Source organism: Hyperolius riggenbachi, chromosome 4, assembly GCF_040937935.1.
Source record: "Hyperolius riggenbachi isolate aHypRig1 chromosome 4, aHypRig1.pri, whole genome shotgun sequence".
In the NCBI taxonomy this organism is placed as follows: Eukaryota; Metazoa; Chordata; class Amphibia; order Anura; family Hyperoliidae; genus Hyperolius; species Hyperolius riggenbachi.
In genome coordinates this window covers 250,280,090-250,303,329 of record NC_090649.1, presented here as the reverse complement: position 1 = coordinate 250,303,329, position 23,240 = coordinate 250,280,090, and the positions used below count along the sequence as shown (strand labels likewise).

At 42.7% G+C, this 23,240-nt stretch overlaps 1 long non-coding RNA gene across 2 annotated transcripts in view; it reads left to right on the top strand.

Annotated features, from left to right (window-relative positions):
* LOC137503716 (uncharacterized) overlaps positions 1-23,240 on the top strand; it is a 192,648-nt gene that overhangs the window by 12,737 nt on the left and 156,671 nt on the right. For both annotated transcript variants that reach the window (XR_011019314.1, XR_011019313.1), the window contains exon 2: positions 4,787-4,885. This is a non-coding gene — a long non-coding RNA (uncharacterized lncRNA). The remainder of the gene's footprint in view (positions 1-4,786; positions 4,886-23,240) is intronic.

Here is a 23,240-nt window from a genome sequence, read left to right as displayed (position 1 = left end):
GTGTACATAAAACTGAGAAGAGTTCTCAGACTAAACATAAAATTAATAAATACCAGGCATATAATTAATGATTAAGAATAGTACAATAGAAGCGCAGCAATGCAGAGAAGCGGCATGAAAGAACATAAACCAAGAACACATTGGCAATTAAGAGTAACATCCTATTTAAATGTCAGACCCTACAGAATCAGGGAGCCACCAATAACAGTATATCCTTATGAGTCACTCCTGCCACTTTGTACCTATGGTATGATTAAAGCATACCCGAACTGACATGTGACATGATGAGATAGACATGTGTATGTACAGTGTCTAGCACACAAATAACTATGCTGTGTTCCTTTTTTTTCATTCTCTGTCTGAAAGAGTTAAATATCAGATATGTAAGTGACTGACTCAGTCCTGACTTAGACAGGAAGTGACTACAGTGTGACCCTCACTGATAGAAATTCCAACTATAAAACACTTTCTGGGAGCAAGAAAGAGAGAAAAAGGGGAAATTCTTATCAGTGAGAGTCACACTGATGTCAGTTCCTGTCTGAGTCAGGACTTACATACCTGATATTTAACTCTTTCAGGCCTGGAACCCATTACAAAACGCTATTGCTAATCGCAATCGCTAGCGTTTTGTATGAGCAGTTTGTAAGCAATTCCATGAGCATTTTAGGGAGCGATTTAAAAAAGTGTATCAATTTGCCAGGGGTTGTGTAGCGATTAGCGATTAGCGTTTTAAAGTCTGATTGGTCCTTTCTATTAATTTTAATTTTGTTACAGTGTGCAGTAACTTCAAAACGCTAGCAAAATCGCTCCATGCAGGTTTTGATGAGTGATTACGCAAGCATATACTTTACATTGAAGCGCAAACGCTAACAAAATGCTGCATGTCCTGCGTTTGCAATTTTGCTTATCGCAATCGCTTCTGTGGAATTTGCACCATCCATTTACATTGGCAGAGCGTTTAGGGAAATCGCTAGCGATTTATCACGCTCCCTAAACGCTCAAAAATCGCTCTAGTGCGTTCCAGCCCTCAGGCAGAGAAAGAAAAAAAGGAACACAGCATAGTTATTTGTGTGCTAAGCTCTGTACATACCCATTTCTATCTCATCATGTCACATGTCACTTCGGGTATCCTTTAAGGACGGTGCTACGTCCGAAACATGTTAGCAAGGGGTGTTTAGCAGTTGGCAGCAGTATGCAGCATAGCAGTACAGCCGGCTGTGCGATAACATCTTAGTGTGACCTCATGTTTTTAAGATTTTATTTTGTGGGTGTCTTCAAATGATGTTTAACATACGGTAGGTCTTTTTTATAGAATCAAGGTCTGGTATCATTTTCTATGCACCTTAGCTATTATGTAGCCGCTGGGAGATTTGGGTGCAGGGTGAAGCTGATAAACGGCTTACCCTGCTCATGCACAAGTCCCGGCAGCGTTAATTACTATTCCTCCTCCCTGGGAGCAGGAGGTTGTGAGGTGTAAGCGTGGGTACGCGGAGCACGTCGCCTTCTGGACCTGCTACGTGGACGACGTGTTCATGCTCTGGAAATGACCAAGATTTAAAAGCATTTGTCACAGAGCTCAACGTGAATGACAGAAATATTTTCTTGACATACACATATGATGTCAAGGAGATTTCTTTCCTGGACCTATTGATTAAAAAAGTGGACACTTCTTTTGGCCACCTGTACATACAGGAAACGCACGGCTGGGAATACCCTCTTGTCCGCACAGAGCTCTCATTTGCCCGCCCAAAAATGGGCTGTGCCCACCGGTCAGTTCCTGCGATTACGCAGGAACTGCAGTAATGTCACTGATTTTGTAAGAGAGGCGGGTGAATTGAGAGCCAGGTTGCGGACAAGGGGGTACCCAAATAGGATTATTATTACAGCATATAAAAGGGCCCTTGTTAGAAATAGAGGGGATCTCCTAAAGAAAAGAGAAAGGTTGTCGGGGACACCTTCATTGCCCTCTATAGGCTGCAGTCCAACTAGTAGTGTGCCACGTATTGTGACCCCATATAGTGCTTACTTTATGGACATTAAACATGTCCTACAGAGGCATTGGCATCTCCTCAGAAGGGACCCAATTATTGTCAAAATAGTGGGCGACCACCCACATATGGCCGCTAAGAGAAGTAATAAGCGAAATGATTTATTGGTTAGAAGTGAATTTGGGTGGAGGGGACCCTCTGCAGGCCAAAAAATCAAAAAGGGCATGCATAAGTGTTTGGACTGTGATATGTGCAAATATGTTAATAAAGGGAACCAGTTCTATAATTTTGATGGATCCAAATCGTTCTGGGTGAATGATTATATTTCATGTAATACAACCCGTGTTATTTACCAAATTAGATGCCCATGTAACTTAACTTATATTGGGAAGATGTACAGACCTTTGAATACACGGATTGGAGAACATATTAACAATATCAGAAGTACTACTATTGACAAAAAGAAACTAAATCCTCTTGCTTTACACTTTAAGACCACTCATAACTCAGATGTGTCTGGCTTGAGATTCATGGGCATTTACAAATTAAATATTAGCGTCGTGGAGACTATGACACACAATTGCTAAGAAAACAATCTATGTTGATTTATAAGTGTGGTTTATTCCCTAAAGGTCTCAACAAGAACTTAAATGTCAAGTCTTTTTTTGTAAGAACTGTTGATAAAGAAGGTCTTATATACATATATTGAAAAAGTTTCTGTGTGTATCTTTCTTAGATGTAGGTATTCATTTTGGCCAGTATATGGCAGCAAACAGACTGTTCTTTTTTAAATTAGCATATGTTTGGCTCAAGTTATGGGCTTTACTTGAGGGCATAAAAGGACTTACACCTCTTGCCTACGTCACGTCTGAAGAAGTCACGTAAGTCGTGACGAAACGCGTCACGTGACACGCCGCATCTCTTCCTCCCTTGCTGTCACAGTGACCAATGCGGCTAGACACGACGCATGATCCCTTGATGATGATTGTTGCCATGGTGCTGTGAGACGCCGAACCATCGGTAAAGCTTGCCCAATTGCTGCCACACACAACGGAAGGTGACGTGAGTACTAGCCTGGCTTGATTTATGGGGGTTGAGGTTTGACACAATTCAAGTGTCTGTAATGAGAAGCGTATACATATTATTTGTAGAGGCGTGTATTTTTGCTGACATACACACGGGTTGATGGTACATGCTATCCGGTGACCCTGCCTGGTTTTATCTGGATACAAGTTTACTCTGGGCATGAAGAATTATTTATTTAATTACATGCATGCTTTTTTGGACTTTAAAAGGAGTGCACTCTGGTTCCATGCATCTGCCTCAGTAGTTTGCTTGTTCCAGTGTTGGTTTTATGGGAGGGTATATGTTGTCTGTTATTTGTATGTCTACAGGCTATTGAATTTTCTATTTTGCAATAAATTTCATATTTTTATACCAGCTCAGTGCTCCCCATACCTTACCTTTTTCTGATATTACCACATTTATGGGTGAGACGAGCCCATTTGGGTTGATATCCCGTACCTCTAGTTTTGCTATCATTGAAGTCTGTTGGAAAAGAACAAGGGTATCTGATGTGCCAGTATTAAAGACGCGCTTTGGTGAGCAGGGGATTAAGGGGGGTGTGACCCTGAGACCCTGATGTTGGTGTTTATGTTTCGCACCCTTTGAATTATCCAGCGTGGCGGTGTGTATGCACGGTTGACTTTAAGTGACAGACAGCCTGCGCTATGATGTGTCTTTTTTGGACTGTTTATATTTAAAGGTGTTGATGTGTTTGAAGAGACAGGCGACTGTAGACGATTGCTGGAATCTGAACGCTGAGCGCTGATAGAGTGGACTAATTATGATTTGAACTTTGGGTGATTCTTTTATACAGCGCTCCACCATGCAATAAGTACTGAAGTATATATAAGAGTCCAAGCACGGTTCATACTACTACTCTTTTATATTGTAGAAGTAGCCTGAATCTTCTCGTAGGCCTGGTGCACACCGAGCAGTTTTTGTAGCGTTTTCTAAACCGCTTCTGCCTGTGAAAACGCTTGGCTAATGTATTTCAATGGGATGGTGCACACCATCGGTTTGAGGTTTTTAGCAAACCGCAAACGTGGGTCCTGCAGCACTTTTGGGGTTGGCAGAAGCTTTTCTGCCTCAATGTAAAGTATAGCAGAAGCTCAAACCGCTCTGGAAAACGCTAGATCAGAGCAGTTTGCCAGGCATTTTTGTTACAGAGGCTGTTCAGTAACAGCTTTTACTGTAACAATATTTGTAATCTGCTACACAAAAACGCTCCAAAAAACACTAGGCATGTTTAGAAAACGTCTCTAACATGCCTAGAATCGCTCTGAAATCTGCTCCAAAAACTTCTAGCGTTTTGAGGATCTGCTTTTGGTGTGCACTGGGCCTTGGATTTTTCATTTGAACATGTGCAATAAGTGATCGGGGGAGGAAAGAGGCATCCAGATGTGATAAAAAAACAATAAAATTGAAAAACAATAAAATGCGCTGCAGAAGGTGTCAGCACTGTAAAAATAATGCTTCTGTATTTATAGTTATGATTTTTATCTTGAAGCAGAAACTATGTTTTATATGTTTTTATCGTTTTACACTACATCCTAGACTAGAAGATAATCTACTTTTAAGGCTGAAATACCTACATTTTTGTTATTGTGCATTATTGACCCTGAATGAAATTTATATGTTATAGCAATATTTCAAATTTTTTTTTTTTTAGCCGTGAAGTAGGTATGTACATTATCTTGTGGAGCTTTGAGCATTATTTGTATCAATGTTTACAGATACTCTATGACCTGAAGAAGTGAGTTATGGACCTATGGTACACCTTGTCTGAAGTGCAACAAACTTTTGCGATCCAATTAGGTTGCCATCATTTGGAGGTAAGCTAGTCATTATCGTTTCCTTTTTTTTTCTAATTTTGTTTTGAAATGTTTTGTAACAGAACTTAGGGCTCGTTCACACGATGAGCGTTTGCTGATTATTTTTTTTAAGCGCTGGCGATTTTGCAGATTGCCCTAAGGCTTCTTGCACACTACATGTGATTTCGATTTTAATTGATTTTCACATGCGATTACGATTTTCGATTTTTAATCGGTACTGCATGCTGCATTCTTTCTGCCTTTTTCTTTTGATAGCATCCAGGGCAAATCGTAATCGCAAAACGGAATCGCAAATCGAATTTACAGTGTGCAGGGAGCCTGAAAGCGCTTGTGTGATGATTTCCTATGACAGTGTTCACATGTAAGCGTTTCAATTTTCATGAAATAACAAGCGCGCTACATGTACCATTTTCTGAGCGCTTTGGCTCAATGAAAGGTATAGGGATATCGCAAAGTGCTTAAAAAAGTGCTTTGTATAGTGATTTCCTGAGCGCTTTTATTCATTTCCAGGTTAAAGAGTTCACTTCTGGACTAACATCAGGAAGTGAAAAAAAAAATAGTTGCTGAGCAAAAGCGCATGGAAAATCACAGTATAAATCGCTCATCGCTTGCGATAGCTCTGGCAATTTATAATGTGAACAAAGCTTTAATTCTTATGTGTTGCTGGGGATAAGCAATTCATTATTTTAACAGCTAGAATGTGGTTTCCCCGAAGTTGGTTTAGGAAATTGTCTCACTGGCTCAGAGATTCTCCTTGACTGACTGCATTTCAGAAGTAATCAAAAAAATCTCCTTCAAAAAAAAAAAAAAAAATACCAGAAAAAAAATGCAAATATCTCATCTGACTCAGGCTGGGAACACACTAGGCATTGTGGGAAGCGTAGCGTTTTGCTGCAGATGCGTTTTGTGCCTTTTTTAGTGCATTTGATATGTTTTCCCACACATGCATTTTTCTTGCTTCCGTTTTAATGCGTTTGCAGTTCGCATATATAAATCGCATATGCGTTTGTATGCGGTTTGCATGCAGTTTTTTTAATGCGTTTTATGCAAATCACTAGGAAGTCAAAAGGAAGCAAAAATAAATCAACAAATTTGTTTTGTTTTTTCTTGACGCATATAAAAACGCTTGCAAGACGCACTAAAACACAACACCTCTGTGTCACCATTGACTTAAATTTTGTGAATTTTTGAAAAATATGCAACAAAACTAGCGGTTTTAAAAATGCACATTGAAGAACGGAAGCACATTTTTTTTTTTATGTGGCCTATTGACTTGCATTATGTGCTTTTTTGCTGCGTTCTCTGCAATGCTAGCGTTTCTGCCTAGTGTGTTCCCTGCCTCAGGCAAGGATCACAGTGGTCAGTTGCATAACTTACACGTTCTAATGACTGTCAACTGCAATGGAGACTGGCCATAGACTTTAATACAAAGTCTGCATGCAACGACTTAGAATAACGCGTTCCGTTACTGTGAAGAGCCCAATAGAATTGTATAGGACGTGAGTTGACATGCAGAATTATTCTGCAGTGCGACTGACCACTATGAACAGGGCCTCAACGAAATAGACTTTGTAGGTTTGAGTGTCACTATGTAATCATTCTACACCAGTAACAACTTCACAGGGATATGATTGGTTTTGATGTTCTCATAGGCCTAGTGCACACCAGAGCGGTTCTGCTGCGGTTTGCGATCCGCTTGCGAGTGCGGATCCGCTAGGGTAATGTATTTCAATGGGCTGGTGCACACCAGAGCGGGAGGCGTTTTGCAGAAACGCATACTCCCGGGCTGCTGCAGATTTTGGATTTCGGATGCGTTTCTGCCTCAATGTTAAGTATAGGAAAAACGCAAACCGCTCTGAAAAACGGCACTTCAGAGCGGTTTGCCAGGCGTTTTTGTTACAGTAGCTGTTCAGTAACAGCTTTACTGTAACAATACATGAAATCTACTACACCAAAAACGCTTCACAAAACCGCAAGATGCTAGCTGAAACGCTACAGAAAAATAAGAAAAAGCGTTTCAAAATCTGCTAGCATTTTGCGGATCTGCTAGCGGTTTTTGGTGTGCACCAGGCCATAGTGAAGAACGATAAGGACAAATGCGTCTTTTGTGTATTTTCTAAGGCCTGAGCTGTTTATATTTTTAAAGGAAATCGGTAATGAGGAATATGGTTAATTTCCTTTCAATTAACACTATGGGCCACATGCAATTCACTTTTTCACCTGAGTTTTCTCCTAGGTGATATTTTTAAATTTGTCAATAAAATGCATGCTAAGCCAGCAGCAAGCAAGAAAATACTCAAAATAATTTTGATAGTACGTCTGTACTTACTTCTCAATACTTTTTCAGTTGAAAAGTGCTGGAAAGTTATTTTAAATAGAAAATGAAAAATTATCATCTTGGAGAAAACACTGGAGGAAAGTGGAATTGCATATGTGCCAATATTCTCTGTTCTTTCTCCAACTATCCAAGACATTGCTATCCAGAAAGTCCACTGGAATTCTACACTTAAGTGTCTTTTTTCTCTTTTTAAAAGCATTTACAATTTTTTTATAAGGCCCAATGCACACCAAAACCGCTAACAGATCGTCAAAACGCTAGCGGTTTTGGGAGCAGAGAGCAGATATTTGGCCGGGTGCACACCAAGCGGATTTTGTATGCGATCCACCAGCCGCATCAGCCAGTGAAAACGCTTGGCTATTGTATTGCAATGGGATGGTGCACACCGGCGGTTTGAGTTTTTTTAGCAAACCGCAAACGCACAGCAGGAGGCGCGTTTGCGGCTTGGCAAAAACCTCAAACCGCCGGTGTGCACCATCCCATTGCAATACATTAGCCAAGCATTTTTCCAGGCGGATGCGGCCGGCGGATCGCTCCGCTACTATCAGGGGAGTAGCAATAAGGGTTGCAAAGGTTGTGACCGCATCGGGGCCCTTTGGCCAGAGGGGCCCCGAAGATCTCTCCAATTATAGTATTAGCTCTCTATTGGTGCTCCTGTGCTCATAATAATCACTTCTATACATATTTTGAATAGTGGTAATCATTGACAAACTGCTCCCCATCCCATTCTTGCACCTCTGAGACTGTAGTTGCCACTGGCAGGTTTTGGTGCACCGTATCAATTGTTATGTATATAGTGCTTGGGGGGACCCAATGTAAAACTTGCATCGAGGCCCACAGCTCGCTAGCTACGCCACTGTCTACTATTCTGCAAATCCTTTCAATGCTTAGAATTACGGTAATGCATAATCTAATTTCTTTTGCATGAATACCTGTTAATGCTTATGTTTACTCTTTATTTTTTTGCAATATTACACACTCCTTGATAGTTAATCATATTATTAATATCAGAGATTTGGTTCCATTTCTCCATGTACTGTAGTTATTTATTTATGTAATTGGCATGCTGTGTGTATGTTTATTTTTTATGTAATTGATGTGCTGTGTGCATTTCTAATGCCATATTAGTTCTTTTTTCTTTTCTTCTCTGTATTGTCTTTTGTTTAATATGTTGCACCCTCACCTGAAAATGTGGGTGTTCACCTTTAGTTTTAACAGTGAAGAGTTTGGCGCAAACACATTTTTGCTCGATTTGGCCATCTATGGCCACCTCCACTACACCCTTCCTAGATTCCTGCTTTCTGCCATTGCTGACCTCATCCCAAATGATGCTAGCTGACAGATTTTTTTGGCTTTGGTAGCTTCAGCCTCACATCTGGAAGAAGCATGCAGCTAATGTAGGCCAGTAACATGAAGTTACGATCATTACGCTTGGGACTGAGTCAGAAGGATTTATTTGCTAAGCTTATAGAGCAATGTAGAACACTGGAGAACATAAGAGATGGATATGATTTTTGAAAAAGTGCTTCTTATCAGAATCAGATTTTATTTCGCCAAGTACAACAGGGGTTGTACCCGGAATTGGTTTTGGCACTACAGGGTCGGTCATGATACAGTAACATACAGCAGTACAGTAACAAACGTATGGTGCAAGGCACACACAGTGGTACAGTTACACAGTATGGTGCATAAGCTTACAGTAAAAACAGAAGACAAGCATACAGTAGTAGGCATACAGTAGATACAAAAGATACATATAAGATAAGCCAAGGAGAAGGACCTGGGGGCAATCTGCTGCCGTCTATGACACTCAAACGCTCTGCAGCGATAAATTAATCAGACTCCCCGCGGTCAGACCTCGGTGCACGACAGAGTGAAAGAGAAGTGAAGAGGAAGAGAGAAAAGTTGAATCCCCATGGTAGTTGCTGGCTGGTGACAAAAATGAATACCCCTCATTTACATATCAAATTATAATGAACATTTCTGAAAGGTAATTGACTTAACAGTTGCATCTTAAAGGATTGAATGTGAAGGTCCTCATTAAGGTTTCTTCATATTATTTAGTACTAGTGACCTTAGCCCGTTTAAAAATGGGCTAGGTCTGTCTTTATTTCGCCACCCGCCACGCGCGTGTACGTGACGCGATTGCCCGCCGCGTGCATGTGAAGCTCGCACGCCCGCATGCATACACGCCAGCCCCTTCTGGCCCCGTCCTACCCCGGCTCTTGGCAGTGTCTCTGCGTCTGTCCCTGTGCATGCGCAATGCTAAAAGCATTGACACACTGATGGACGCAGCGACACTTGCCTTTTATTAGGTAGGATTTATATTGTACCAACATCTTCCGCAGCGCTGTACAGAGTACTGTGATATTGTGGTGAAACCCCTCCCACAGTGTGATGTCAGGGCCATGGTTCTGACATCAACATTGCTGTGTTTGGTGATTGCTGTCTGCCAGTTTGTATGCTACATCTGCCTGCAGGGTTTTCTAGTTTGTGTTAGGCAGGAGTTTCCGCAGGCATTAGGGCTGGACTATAGATCAGTCATATGGGCATACAGCCTGACTCATAGCAGGTGACCAGACAAGCCTGACAGTAGCCTTGTTGCATTGTGGGTAATAACAGCTGTTTACCGTTGTTTCCAACTGCCAAAAAAGCAAGCAGCATCTCCTTCCAGTGACATCACCTGCCAGCAGTAAAAATGTCACCGTGTAATAAATGACAGAATGTAAATCAGGGAGAGGAAACATTTTACAATGGGAAGGTGCTGACTAAATAATTTATACATAATTATTGTAAAAATTAAGCACTTTTTTTATTACATTATTTTCACTGGAGTTCCTCTTTAAACCTGCATAATTACCTAACTATGCTTGAGTTTGTATTTTGGGCATTTACTTTATTTTACACTGGGCTTGAGGGAGATTAAAACGAAAAAAAGTAGATACTTGCCTAAGAAGAGGGATGCCTCTGGTTCCTCTAGATCAGTGTTTCTCAACATTTTATTGGTATGTACCCCTTTTAAAACCCTGTACTCACCAAGTATCCCCTAGCATAGAAAACATTATCACAAGTACCCCTTAACAAATATATTTTGTAAGATTTAGATTGTAGATTTAGATTGTATGCCTCTGGCAGGGCCCTCCTCCCAAGTGTTTCCAGCTTGATTATGCAATCTTACTGTCAATCGCCCCTCTTGTGGACTACAACAGTCTCTATTTTGACCTATGACACTGTACTGTTATCAAATCATTTGCATGATCTTGTTTTCGTTGTGAGCTTTTTGTATGTCCTACCTTGTATGTTAACCCATCTATTGTGTAATATGTTGGCGCTTTATTAATACAATAAATAATAATAATAAATATATATTTAATTGTAGTACATGATAATTATTAAACAATTTCCAAGCATTTATTATTGCCTTTAATTAGCTAAAACACTAATTTGGCGTTTTTTAAATAAGATTTATAATTTTTTAAAAACTCTAAATTGGTTATTCTTGGTCAAGTATATCAAGCCTGAGTACCCCCTGGAACCATCAGCAGCACCCCCTGGGGTACGTGTAACACACGTTGAGAACCTAGGCTCTAGATGCTTCCCACATTCTCCTGGAGATCATCTCCGCTGGTACTGGAGTCTCTGCTGGACAGTCCTGCTCTTCATGCCAACTTGTGCACTGAAGGCAGCCCTGCCATTAAAACATATCTGGCAAGCTCTTGTAGGGTATGTTCTGGGGGTCAAAATGTGGCAATGGTGGGGGTCAGGAGGACATGGGAAGCCTCTGCATGCACCAGCAGCTTCCCTCTTCTTGGGTAAGTATCTAATTTTTTTTTTACTCATTCCATCTTGGGTACACTTGAAATAAACTGTACCTGATGTAGATGCACTTGCGGTATTTAGAATTTTCTTTATGAAGTAAAAAAAATAACAAAAACAAAACATGCTATTAAATGTTCAATATGCAGAAAAACTTGTCCTTAAAGGACCACTGTCACGAAAATCTTAAAATCAAAAATATATATAAACGCATAGAAATAAGACGTGTGTTTCTCCCAGGATAAAATGAGCCATAAATTACTTTCCTCCTATGTTGCTGGCACTTACAGTAGGTAGTAGAAATCTGACATTACCAAAAGGTTTTGGACTAGCCCATCTCCTCATGGGGGGTTCTCAGCATGGCCTCTATTCTTTATAAAGATACTCCCTGAAAAAGGATTTATACAAGGATGCTGATCAGCCTACTGCTCGCTGCACACTTATTTGGCAGTTGGACAGAGCAATTGCCATTAACGGAGTGCCTTTGAAAATAAAGAAAACCCTGAGAATTCCCCATGAGGAGATGGGCTAGTCCAAAACCTGTCGGTTCTGTCTTTTCTTTATCATGGCGATTCCTAGTGGGACGTCCTTTCAAATGCTGTAATTGTAACTACTTATATTTTAATTACATTTTATTATTATTAATTATTATTTTTGATTTATAAAGTACCAACATATTCTGTGGGGCTGTACAAAGTAAGAAACAAACATGGGGTACAAAATAATACTGACATTGGTAGACACCAATATACGAAATACAGAGGTGTTACAAAGTACAGAATTGGTAATCACAGTGACATAATTAATATGAATAAATGCGTAACAAAATCCAAGACACAAAAGAGTAAGAGAGCCCGGCCCTTGCAAGCTTACAATCTAAAGGATTGGATTATTCTTTTTTTTACTCAACAGCCTTGGCATGTTCCTAAGGTGCAGCTATGTTAATTAAAAGTGAGTCATGATCAGGCTCATTGCACACAGACATTAAATGTCTTTTCATTTGTTAGCATAAAATGTTAGTGGGCTAAATTTATTATTTGACATTAAGGCCATGTTCACAGTGGTGCACTGCGGTGTGGTATAATGGCCACTTTATAATGCGGCTGCAATGCACCACCTATGCGATGTCCACTGTGCTGCCCGCTGTCCCGATCTATTGCGTTGCGCTCCTGCTTTCACAGGGAACACATGAATTTTCTACTGTGACCTTAAAGTAGCCAGAAATGGAAGGACTGCAGTGTAATCTGACTAAGCGAGGAGAGAGGATCCAGGTAAAGTCATAAACACTCAATATTAAACACAAGTTGGTTGTCAGAGCTCTCATGCTGCTCACCTCGTTAGTATTGATTATCTCCATCCTTGAGGGGTGACTAATAATCACAACTACTAAATATCACAACCAGGGCCGGCCCGCCCATGAGGCGGGGTGAAACTTTTGCCTCAGGCGGCACTTCTGGGGGGGCGGCACCCGCCCGTCCATGTGTGTGGGGGGCCGCCCGAGCTGGAGGGGATAGCGGGCAGGAAGGGGGTATTTGGCCTAGCGGCGGGGTGGGGGGTCGAACCCCCCCTCCCTCGCCTGGGTCCCCCATCCTCCGCTCCCCTCCAGCTTTAAAAAGGTCCGTGCTGTGGCTGCAGCTATTCGTAAGAGGCAACGGGCGGGGATTACTCACCTCTTCCTCGTTCCAGGCCAGCGTGCGCTCCACTGACGTCACTTCCTGCGGCGTAGCAGGAAGTGACGTCAGTGGAGCGCACGCTGGCCTGGAACGAGGAAGAGGTGAGTAATCCCCGCCCGTTGCCTCTTACGAATAGCTGCAGCCACAGCACGGACCTTTTTAAAGCTGGAGGGGAGCAGAGGACGGGGGACCCAGGCGAGGGAGGGGGGGTCCGACCCCCCTCCCCGCCGCTAGGCCCAATACCCCCTTCCTGCCCGCTATCCCCTCCAGCTCGGGCTGCCCCCCACAACAACGGCTTGGGGGGGGGGGCGGCGGCGATTTCTTTAAAAATTGCCTCAGGCGGCAAAAAGTCTAGGGCCGGGCCTGATCACAACTTACCATCCGCATGTAATTTTGTAGTTCTAAAACAGGACTACATCTCTTCAACAGGACTGAGGATGTGTCTTAGAAGCCCGAATAACAGGAAAAAGCCAAGGGTTTGTTGGCGTAAGCCGTAAGGTATTAAACCTGTGAGTATTAGCTTAGGAACAAAGATAACTTAGGAACTTAGCGATCTGAGAGTAACTGACAGGTGTAGCTCTTCCTGTACACGAGGTGCTGTGAAATCCGTGAGAATACAACAAAAAGGGATACACTCTGAGACTGTGTGGTCAGATGGGCTAATGCCCTAGCAACCTAATTTTGTAAGTACAATTCTCCTCTATCCTACATCCCAATTGCTTTATTACACCATCTGGGCTCCTGCTGTCTCTGTGTTTTTCAAGAGAGTGACCTAAGTACAGAAAGACCCTTGGACCCTCTGTGTTTGTTTTCAAGGTATCTGTCCCTTATAACCTTCTAGCCAGCCTGCTATAATGTTCCAGACAATGTTCTACCTCTTTTGTAGCTAACCAGCAATAAAATTAAATTCTATATGGTTTAACAGCTGAGCTCCCATTTAGCCCCCATAATTCACTTATATTAATTCTACTGTAATGTTTCCACCCAGTACAGTGCCTTTATTGTAGTACTGCCCACATTATATTGCTCCCCACCGTTAAATATGTCCTATTTTAGTGCACTATGATAGTGCTCTAGAATAGATGCTGGTAATATATTTATCTACTGACCATCTCCTGCCCACTATGTTCCTGCTAGTGGGAAAAGAGCACCTGTGGCATTCACAGTCCACTGACCAGCTTTAACACAGGTTTTTCATTTTAAAAAACTGTACTCATGTTAAGCAAGGTGTGAAATTCAAGGTGTGCTGCCAATGCATGGCCCACAGCCCAAGAAGCTGAAAGTTCACATATCACACCTATATTAAAAGACATAAAGCACTTGAAAAACTGGTGTGGGAAGCTGAAGCTGTCAACCATGGGCACTTATAAAGCAATCTTTATACATCATAGTTAATTAATTGCCAGTATGTATTGTGTTCCAAATTAGATTGCACAATACATGCTTCTTAACTCAGAGTTTATCTAGGAAGTGTTTTCCCCTTTCTGAAGTGCAAGCATTTTTTTTCTTCTCACAAACGCTGAACAACCCGTACTATATTTAGTCACAACCTGCAAACGCACTGCTTCAGGCAGGCATATAAGCTCACCTAAGACCCTAAACTTGCCACTAACCATCACACTACACCACCTTGTACACAGCTTCCTCCTACCTATTTTTCTATCCCATAACCCTTTATAATGTAATCTCATTTGGGCTGGGCTCTTTCTCTTTCCCCTTATGTGTTATTACTGCTGTGTTAAGTGCTTACATATTTTCCACCTTCATGAATGATGTATTGTTGACCTGTTTTTTTCTCATTAAAGGTTAATTGGCCAAGCCTTGTATAGGGATTTTTTGCCTTCCCATCATCCCATGCAGGGGAGTAACTTAACCATCTAGCTATCTAGTAACTTAACTATCTTCTGCATTCCGGTTCCACCACATGTTGCTGTAGGCGTGTGCAGTTGAATCCCCCTCCCCTAGTAGTATAGTGGTTATACCCCCTTCCCTTTTAAAGGATACCCCAACTGAAATGCGACATAATGAGATAGACATGTGTATGTACAGTGCCTAGTACACAAATAACTATGCTGTGTTCCTTTTTTTCTTTCTCTGCCTGAAAGAGTTAAATAGAAGGTATGCAAGTGGCTGACTCAGTCCTGACTCAGGCAGGAAGTGACTACAGGGTGACCCTCACTGATAAGAAATTACAACTATAAAACACTTTCCTAGCAAAAAATGGCTTCTGAGAGCAAGAAAGAGATAAACGGGGAATTTCTTATCAGTGAGGGTCACACTGTAGTCACATCCTGTCTGAGTCAGGACTGAGTCAGCCACTTGCATACCTTCTATTTAACTCTTTCAGGCAGAGAAAGAAAAAAAGGAACACAGCATAGTTATTTGTGTACTAGGCACTGTACATACACATGTCTATCTCATTATGTCACATTTCAGTTGGGGTATCCTTTAAAGCATTCTCTGGTATTCTAGTAGTCCTCCCACTCCACACACTCTGTTGGTCTAGTGGAACCCTGCCCCCCCTTAAGCAATTCCTTGCAGTCCAATTGCATCCCCTTCCCTTTAAGAATCCCCCTGGTCACACTGTAGTCACATCCTGTCTGAGTCAGGACTGAGTCAGCCACTTGCATACCTTCTATTTAACTCTTTCAGGCAGAGAAAGAAAAAAAGGAACACAGCATAGTTATTTGTGTACTAGGCACTGTACATACACATGTCTATCTCATTATGTCACATTTCAGTTGGGGTATCCTTTAAAGCATTCTCTGGTATTCTAGTAGTCCTCCCACTCCACACACTCTGTTGGTCTAGTGGAACCCTGCCCCCCCTTAAGCAATTCCTTGCAGTCCAATTGCATCCCCTTCCCTTTAAGAATCCCCCTGGTGTCCAGTGGTCTACTGATCTGCCAACCAGCCATCCCTTACAGGCATTATTCACATCTTTCTGCTACAACTGGTAACAAAGAGGATGTGATTATACTGCTGCATGGGCACAAGTGGTTAATAATAACAGAGTGACCAAATAGTTAACCCCACTTTGATAAATAGGTACAAGGGGTCATTTCTGACCTCTTACATATTTAGAATAAGGGTTAAAAAAGCACACATACTCAGAGAAAAAGTACTCTACTGAAAAAAAGACAGATATACGTTTTTAAATACTCAGTATTGATATCCAGTGTCATAATCCTGTCTTTTGTTCCTAAAGGTTTAACTTATTTTCCTTTGTTCTTTTCTTTTTCTGTAATATTATTGCTTAAGTGGAGAACACTGACCTCCTGTCTGTACTCTCTGCATTACTACTTTGGGTTTATTGTGAACTTGAGCAATGGCATATGAGAATTTCCCACTGAGGATCAAATTCTTGTTGGCAAATAAGGTCCAGTGGGAAAAGCTTATTGATGTTATCCACATTTAGATGTGTATTAACCAATTGTGTGATTATAAGTATTTTTCATAGTTTGGATGTGTGATACAGCCAAATCTGTCCTGAATGTTGGATATTCAGTTTTTATTCAGAATTGAATAAAATTGATAGACAATGAAAATGAAAGCAGCTCAGCAGGCTATCCTGTCATGTACTGCACTGATCTTCACAAATTAGTAGCCAGGTAAGATCTGGTATCCATTTTGGTGGTGGCAGACATTCTAGTGGATGCCTTGATCAACTTTTATATATCCCATTCAGGCTTTATAAAATACACAGTGATGTGACCTACCAACACCTCGATAGTGTTTTTGCTGAAAACATGGTTGGCTATTGCTGGGGGGGGAAGGACTGGAAGAGTGATTTCCACCACGGTAGTTGGCTTATTGTTACTCTAGTTGCATTAGTACTTAGTGCAGGCAGGGAGAGGTTATTGTACATGATTATTATTATTCTCACTTAACACCGTAGCCACTATGGAGAGTGAGGACAACAGGATGGAATTTATATATTTTTTTTATTTGGTGATTTGGTCCTAGAACTGAAATATAAGAGTGCTTACCATTAAGTCTCTAAAGTGCTTACCATTTAGATTTAGTTGAAATCTCTCAATAAGAACTCCATCTTGTAAGCCCACTATATAATATACATACAGTACATGACCTTAACGTGAACTTGCATCTACATTTCTCCCCTTTTCCTCCCTAACCTACTGTAGCTGCTTAGAGGACTACTGTAATCCCAAAAAGAAAAACAATTTAACTTACCTGGGGCTTCTGCCGCCCCCCTGCAGACGTCCTGTGCCCGCTTCGGTACAAAATGATGCTCCGATTCCCCGTCGCGGCTCACTTCCGGTATTTGGGTCATTAATGTTGCAAGCCACTGCACCTGCGCAGCTCTAGCCTCGCTCGTCTTGGCTCTCGCTGACATCACCGGTAGAGAGGATGCTATCGGTTCCTCTCAGAATCTCACCATTTTATTCTAACAACAATTCCTTTTGGTTCTTATGGCTCAAGCGATATTACTGGTTAATGGAGTGCTGACCCAGAAGCTGTTTTTTTAAATGGAGGACAGAGCATTCCATTGATCACAGTGGACAAACAGGAATTGGGAGAGGAGAAAGATTTATAGAGAGATAGACTATGCAGGAGGTAAGTATGAAGAGTGAATGTGTATTTAGACTTTTTTATTTTCCAGTTCAAGTTGCTTTAAAGAGACTCCTAGCTCTAAATAAAAACAAAATTGGTACTCACCTGGGGCTTTCTGCAGCCCACCGTAGGTCAGGAGGTCCCTCAGCGTTCATCTGGCTCTTCTCCCAGGGCCTGGCAAGAAATGGCTTCCCGGCGGCTCCCGGCGACACTGGGCCCAAGTGTCGGGCTCCTTCTTCCTGAAACATCACGTCTGTCGTCACCACGCCGGCCGCCTCGCGTCATCACGGCGGCCGTCGTGACAGTATTGCGCATGCGCGATTAAACCACGCATGCGCAGTACTGTCACGCTGGCCGCCGTGATGACGCGAGGCGGCCAGCGTGGTGATGACAGACGTGACGTTTCAGGAAGAAGGAGCCCGACACTCGGGCCCAGTGTCGCCGGGAGCCACCGGGGAGCCATTTCTGGCCAGGCCCTGGGAGAAGAGCCAGATGGATGCCAAAGGACCTCCCGACCTACGGTGGGCTGCAGAGAGCCCCAGGTGAGTACCAATTTCATTTTTATTTAGACCTCGGAGTCCCTTTAAATGTACAAACATAATCAGTAATATATAATACAATAAACATTATACAATACAATAAACATAAATACAATAAAAAAAATAAACATAACAAATAAGCATATAATAATTTCAATATGGCATATAACCCACTTTTTATTATTACTCTAATTTTGATACAAGTAAATTGGTCAATATGGAGGTCACATTTTCTCTACCCTGTGAGACATTTCTTATTCGAGAGTACTCCACAAAGCTGAACTATAAGAATAACATTTACTTTGATATTGATAGATAGCCTGAGGGATAAAAGAAGCAGCTATAGAGATAAAAGAATAGTGAAAAAGAATAGTGACTTCTGCCTGGAAGAAGTTTCTTGTTGTTGACATAGCTGTAGGTATGGTAAAACCTACTAGATTTTCACTCAGGCCACAACAGATAGTGATCAGGAGCAGAAAAAGTTGCTTTAATGTTAGTTATATAGGAATCGATTATGGCTAGATACGCCAAACAGATCAATCACTATCTGCCCAGATAGGGATTGATTACTACTCCTCACAGCAAACTCATTCTCAGTAGAATTCATTACAAAAGTATGGAACATCACCCGAACCACAAGCATTGTACTGTTAAATGCAAAGCAATGCTATGTGACCATCCATCTACCATTATTCCTGCTATGCCATGCCCCATTGCATGAAGATTTTCCCACAAATCAGAGTTCCAATTAATAAAATGGTCTAAAATGTATTGAACATGAATCGATCAGATATGTTGTGGCAATTAGAGTGGGGCTGAACCTCCGATTTTAGGTTCGCGAACCGGGTTCGCGAACTTCCGCGTAAGGTTCGGCTCGCGTAAACCGTAAAGTTCGCAAACCGCAATAGACTTCAATGGGGATGCGAACTTTGAAAAAAAAAAATTATGCTGGCCACAAAAGCTGGCCCAGGTGGAGGAGTGGGATACATGCCAAAAGTCCCCGGGAAAAATCTGGATTTGACGCAAAGCAGCGTTTTAAGGGCAGAAATCACATTGAATGCTAAATGACAGGCCTAAAGTGTTTTAAAACATCTTGCATGTGTATACATCAATCAGGTAGTGTACCGTATATACTCGCAAGCAAGCCGACCCGCATGTAAGCCGACCCCCCAACTTTCACCTGAAAAAACAGGAAAAAATATGATTGACCCCCATATAAGCCGGGGGTAGGAAATGCTGGCCGCCTTATTCCCCTAGTGTGTCCCAGTATAGCTAGTATAGTGCCCAGTATAGCTAGTATAGTGCTCAGTATAGCTAGTATAGTGCCCCAGTTTAGCTAGTATAGTGCTCAGTATAGCTAGTATAGTGCTCAGTATAGCTAGTAAAGTACCTCAGTTTAGCTAGTATAGTGCTCAGTATAGCTAGTATAGTGCCCCAGTTTATCCAGTATAGTGCTCAGTATAGTGCTCAGTATAGCTAGTAAAGTGCCCCAGTTTAGCTAGTATAGTGCTCAGTATAGCTAGTATAGTGCCCCAGTTTAGCTAGTATAGTGCTCAGTATAGTGCTCAGTATAGCTAGTATAGTGCTCAGTATAGCTAGTATAGTGCTCAGTATAGCTAGTATAGTGCTCAGTATAGCTAGTATAGTGCTCAGTATAGCTAGTATAGTGCTCAGTATAGCCAGTATAGTGCCCCATTATAGCTAGCATAGTGCCCCAGTATAGCTAGTATAGTGCTCAGTATAGCTAGTATAGTGCCCCAGTTTAGCTAGTATAGTGCTCAGTATAGCTAGTATAGTGCTCAGTATAGCTAGTATAGTTCTCAGTATAGCTAGTATAGTGCTCAGTATAGCTAGTATAGTGCTCAGTATAGCCAGTATAGTGCTCAGTATAGCCAGTATAGTGCCCCATTATAGCTAGTATAGTGCCCAGTATAGCCAGTGTAGTGCCCAGTATAGCTAGTATAGTGCTCAGTATAGCTAGTATAGTGCTCAGTATAGCTAGTATAGTGCTCAGTATAGCTAGTATAGTGCTCAGTATAGCCAGTATAGTGCCCCATTATAGCTAGCATAGTGCCCCAGTATGGGTAGGTGGGTGGGTAGGTGCTGCCCCTCCCCGCTCCCCCCGCGGCCGCCGCTACTATTACCTTAGGCGGCGCCGCTTCCTCTATCCCCGTCCTGTTCCGATAACTAACTCATTCACAGCAGCGCGCCCCTCGCTGCTGTGATGATGGAGGAAACCATAGAGAGCGGCTTCCTGTAGCGGCGATGCCGTTACTATGGGAACCGCTCTCTATGGTTTCCTCCATCATGACAGCAGCGAGGGGCGCGCTGCTGTGAATGAGTTAGTTATCGGAGCAGGACGGGGATAGAGGAAGCGGCGCCGCCTAAGGTAATAGTAGCGGCGGCCGCGAGGGAAGCGGGGAGGGGCAGCACCTACCCACCCACCTACCCATGACTCGCAAGCAAGCCGACCCCCCAACTTTTGGGCCACTTTTGGGGGGTGAAAAATTCGGCTTGCTTGCGAGTATATACGGTAATTAAGGTACTGCTTCACACTGACACACCAAACTCACCGTGTAACGCACCGCAAACAGCTGTTTGTGTAGTGATGGCCGTGCTGGACTGGTGCACACCATGGCGAGAGTGCAGGTTTTGGTGGCTTTACAGCCCATATGGTCGCCTGGCTGATGAACAGAACAGGTATGCAGTGGCGGGTTCACTGAACAGAACAGGTATGCAGTGGTGGGTTCACAGAGGCGGGTTCACTGAACACAACAGGTATGCAGTGGCGGGTTCACTGAACAGGAATACAGTGGCGGGTTCACTGAACAGAACAGGTATGCAGTGGCGGGTTCACTGAACAGAACAGGTATGCAGTGGCGGGTTCACTGAACAGTACAGGTATGCAGTGGCAGGTTCACTGAACAGGTATGCAGTGGTGGGTTCACTGAACAGGTATGCAGTGGTGGGTTCACTGAACAGGTATGCAGTGGTGGGTTCACAGAACAGGTATGCAGTGGTGGGTTCACTGAACAGGTATGCAGTGGTGGGTTCACAGAACAGGTATGCAGTGGTGGGTTCACAGAACAGGTATGCAGTGGCAGGTTCACTGAACAGGTATGCAGTGGTGGGTTCACAGTACAGGTATGCAGTGGTGGGTTCACAGAACAGGTATGCAGTGGCGGGTTCACTGAACAGGTATGCAGTGGTGGGTTCACAGTACAGGTATGCAGTGGTGGGTTCACAGAACAGGTATGCAGTGGCAGGTTCACTGAACAGGTATGCAGTGGTGGGTTCACAGTACAGGTATGCAGTGGTGGGTTCACAGAACAGGTATGCAGTGGCAGGTTCACTGAACAGGTATGCAGTGGTGGGTTCACAGTACAGGTATGCAGTGGTGGGTTCACAGAACAGGTATGCAGTGGCAGGTTCACTGAACAGGTATGCAGGTATCCAGTGGGCTCACTAAACAGAACAGGTATGGTGGGCTCACTGAACAGAACAGGTATGCAGCCAGGAACAAGCTAAGCCTAACTAATCTTTCCCTATGAGAGACAGTCTGCAGCAGCTCGCCCTACTCTCACTAACGCAGGCACACGAGTGAGCGTAATGGCCGCCGCTGCCTGCCTTTTATTAGGGGGGGGGAGTGGCTCCAGGGGCTAGTGTAGCCTAATTGGCTACACTGGGCCTGCTGACTGTGATGTAGAGGGTCAAAGTTGACCCTCATGGTGCATTATAGGGCAAACCGAACTTCCGCAAAAGTTCGCCTGCGGGACGCGAACGCGAACCACTGAAGTTCGCATGGAACCGTTCGCGGGCGAACCGTTCGGCCCAACTCTAGTGGCAATAGACAACTGATAGATTTGATCACTGTTTTATCAAGTCAGTCAGAAACCGACACATGTATGGCCAGCTTTAGATATTTTTCAAAGCAGATGATAAGGAAGGGAAAGTGGTTTTCAAAAATGAATTTCAATAGCTGACATAATTGTAGGATTATATTTATAAGATACATGGAGTACTCCTGTAAGGGGTTGAAGCCTGCTCCTGGACACACCCCACGCAGGCTCAAAGAACTAAGTAGACTGATTTCTTCACATAAATGCCTTCCGGAGACTTTGCATTATTTTAGGCTGACATCATGGGAGACATATCATAACTTGCATTATGTGGGCAGTGTGTTACTTTTAACAACAATATTCCCTCTTCAAAAATGACTGGTTTTAAGCCTTGAGCGGAATGAAGCCACGGGAACCTGCAGGCTGTAGCAATTAATTATTAGGGCATAATATCTTTTGAATGCTTTCCCCTTATAAAGTGGGACAGTTTAGCAATATTCACAAAAAAAGATTTTAACAATACATTAAAACATAAGGGCTCCACTTTCAGATTTCAGACCATGGGCTCGATTCACAAAGCGGTACTAACCCAGTTATCACGCCTAAAAGACTTTAGGCGTGATAACCTTTGCACCACTGAGTTATCACCGATTTTTGCTCTAACTCGCGCGTACGTGCGCGCGCAAAGTCCCATAGGGTTTAATGGGAGCTTAGCGTGAAGTGGGGACGCTGCGCGCGCGCGTGCGCTTTTGCGCGCGCAACACTTTGCGCGCGGAAAATTCGCGCGAGTTGCTTCTTATCATGCCTAAAGTGAGTTTAGGCGTGATAAGGGGCTTTTCACTGGCGTGCAAACACTTTGCACCGCTTTGTGAATCAAGCCCCATGCATAAAATTGTTCACACAAAGAATTGTTTTACACTTCTACATTGCTAATTTAGCAAAAAAAAATAAAAAATCAGTTGAGGCAGTTCAGATCCTCCCCTTCCTCCTCATCCTCCCCCCTCCCCCCCCCCCTCCTCCTCTTCTACTCTTCATACTCTTCATCTTCCTTGCAACCTTAAAGTGGACCTGAACTCTTGCACAGGATACAAGGAAAACATAACAGTAATGCACCCTGTATGTATGTATTTAAAGTGTTTAGCCTGTGTAATTCCCCCTCATTTGTGTCTTATCACTAGTTGTAATTTGATCTACCCCGTGTCACATGACTGGCAATGGCAGAGATAGCAGATATGCCCATTTGAAAGTACAGGCTGTAAACAATATGCCTGCTTCCATGAATCAGGAAGTAGAAACTGTGCAGATTTATTGCAGGATTTGTATCAGCTGTAACAAATATTTTTGTTTAAAGGTTATTATGCTGTTGTGTATCTTTTAGCGCAGAGAGGAGTTCTGAGTTCAGGTCCGTTTTAACACATTAATATACATAGACAGAGTATGCTTATTTTACTGTTAGTTATTAAATTTCTTTCTAGAGAGATTTGTAAATATTCAGGGTCACATGATCAGAGTTGGGCCAGAATTTGCTTCATCCATCCTGTAAATAGGTTGGTATTTGGACCAATGGTAAATAACA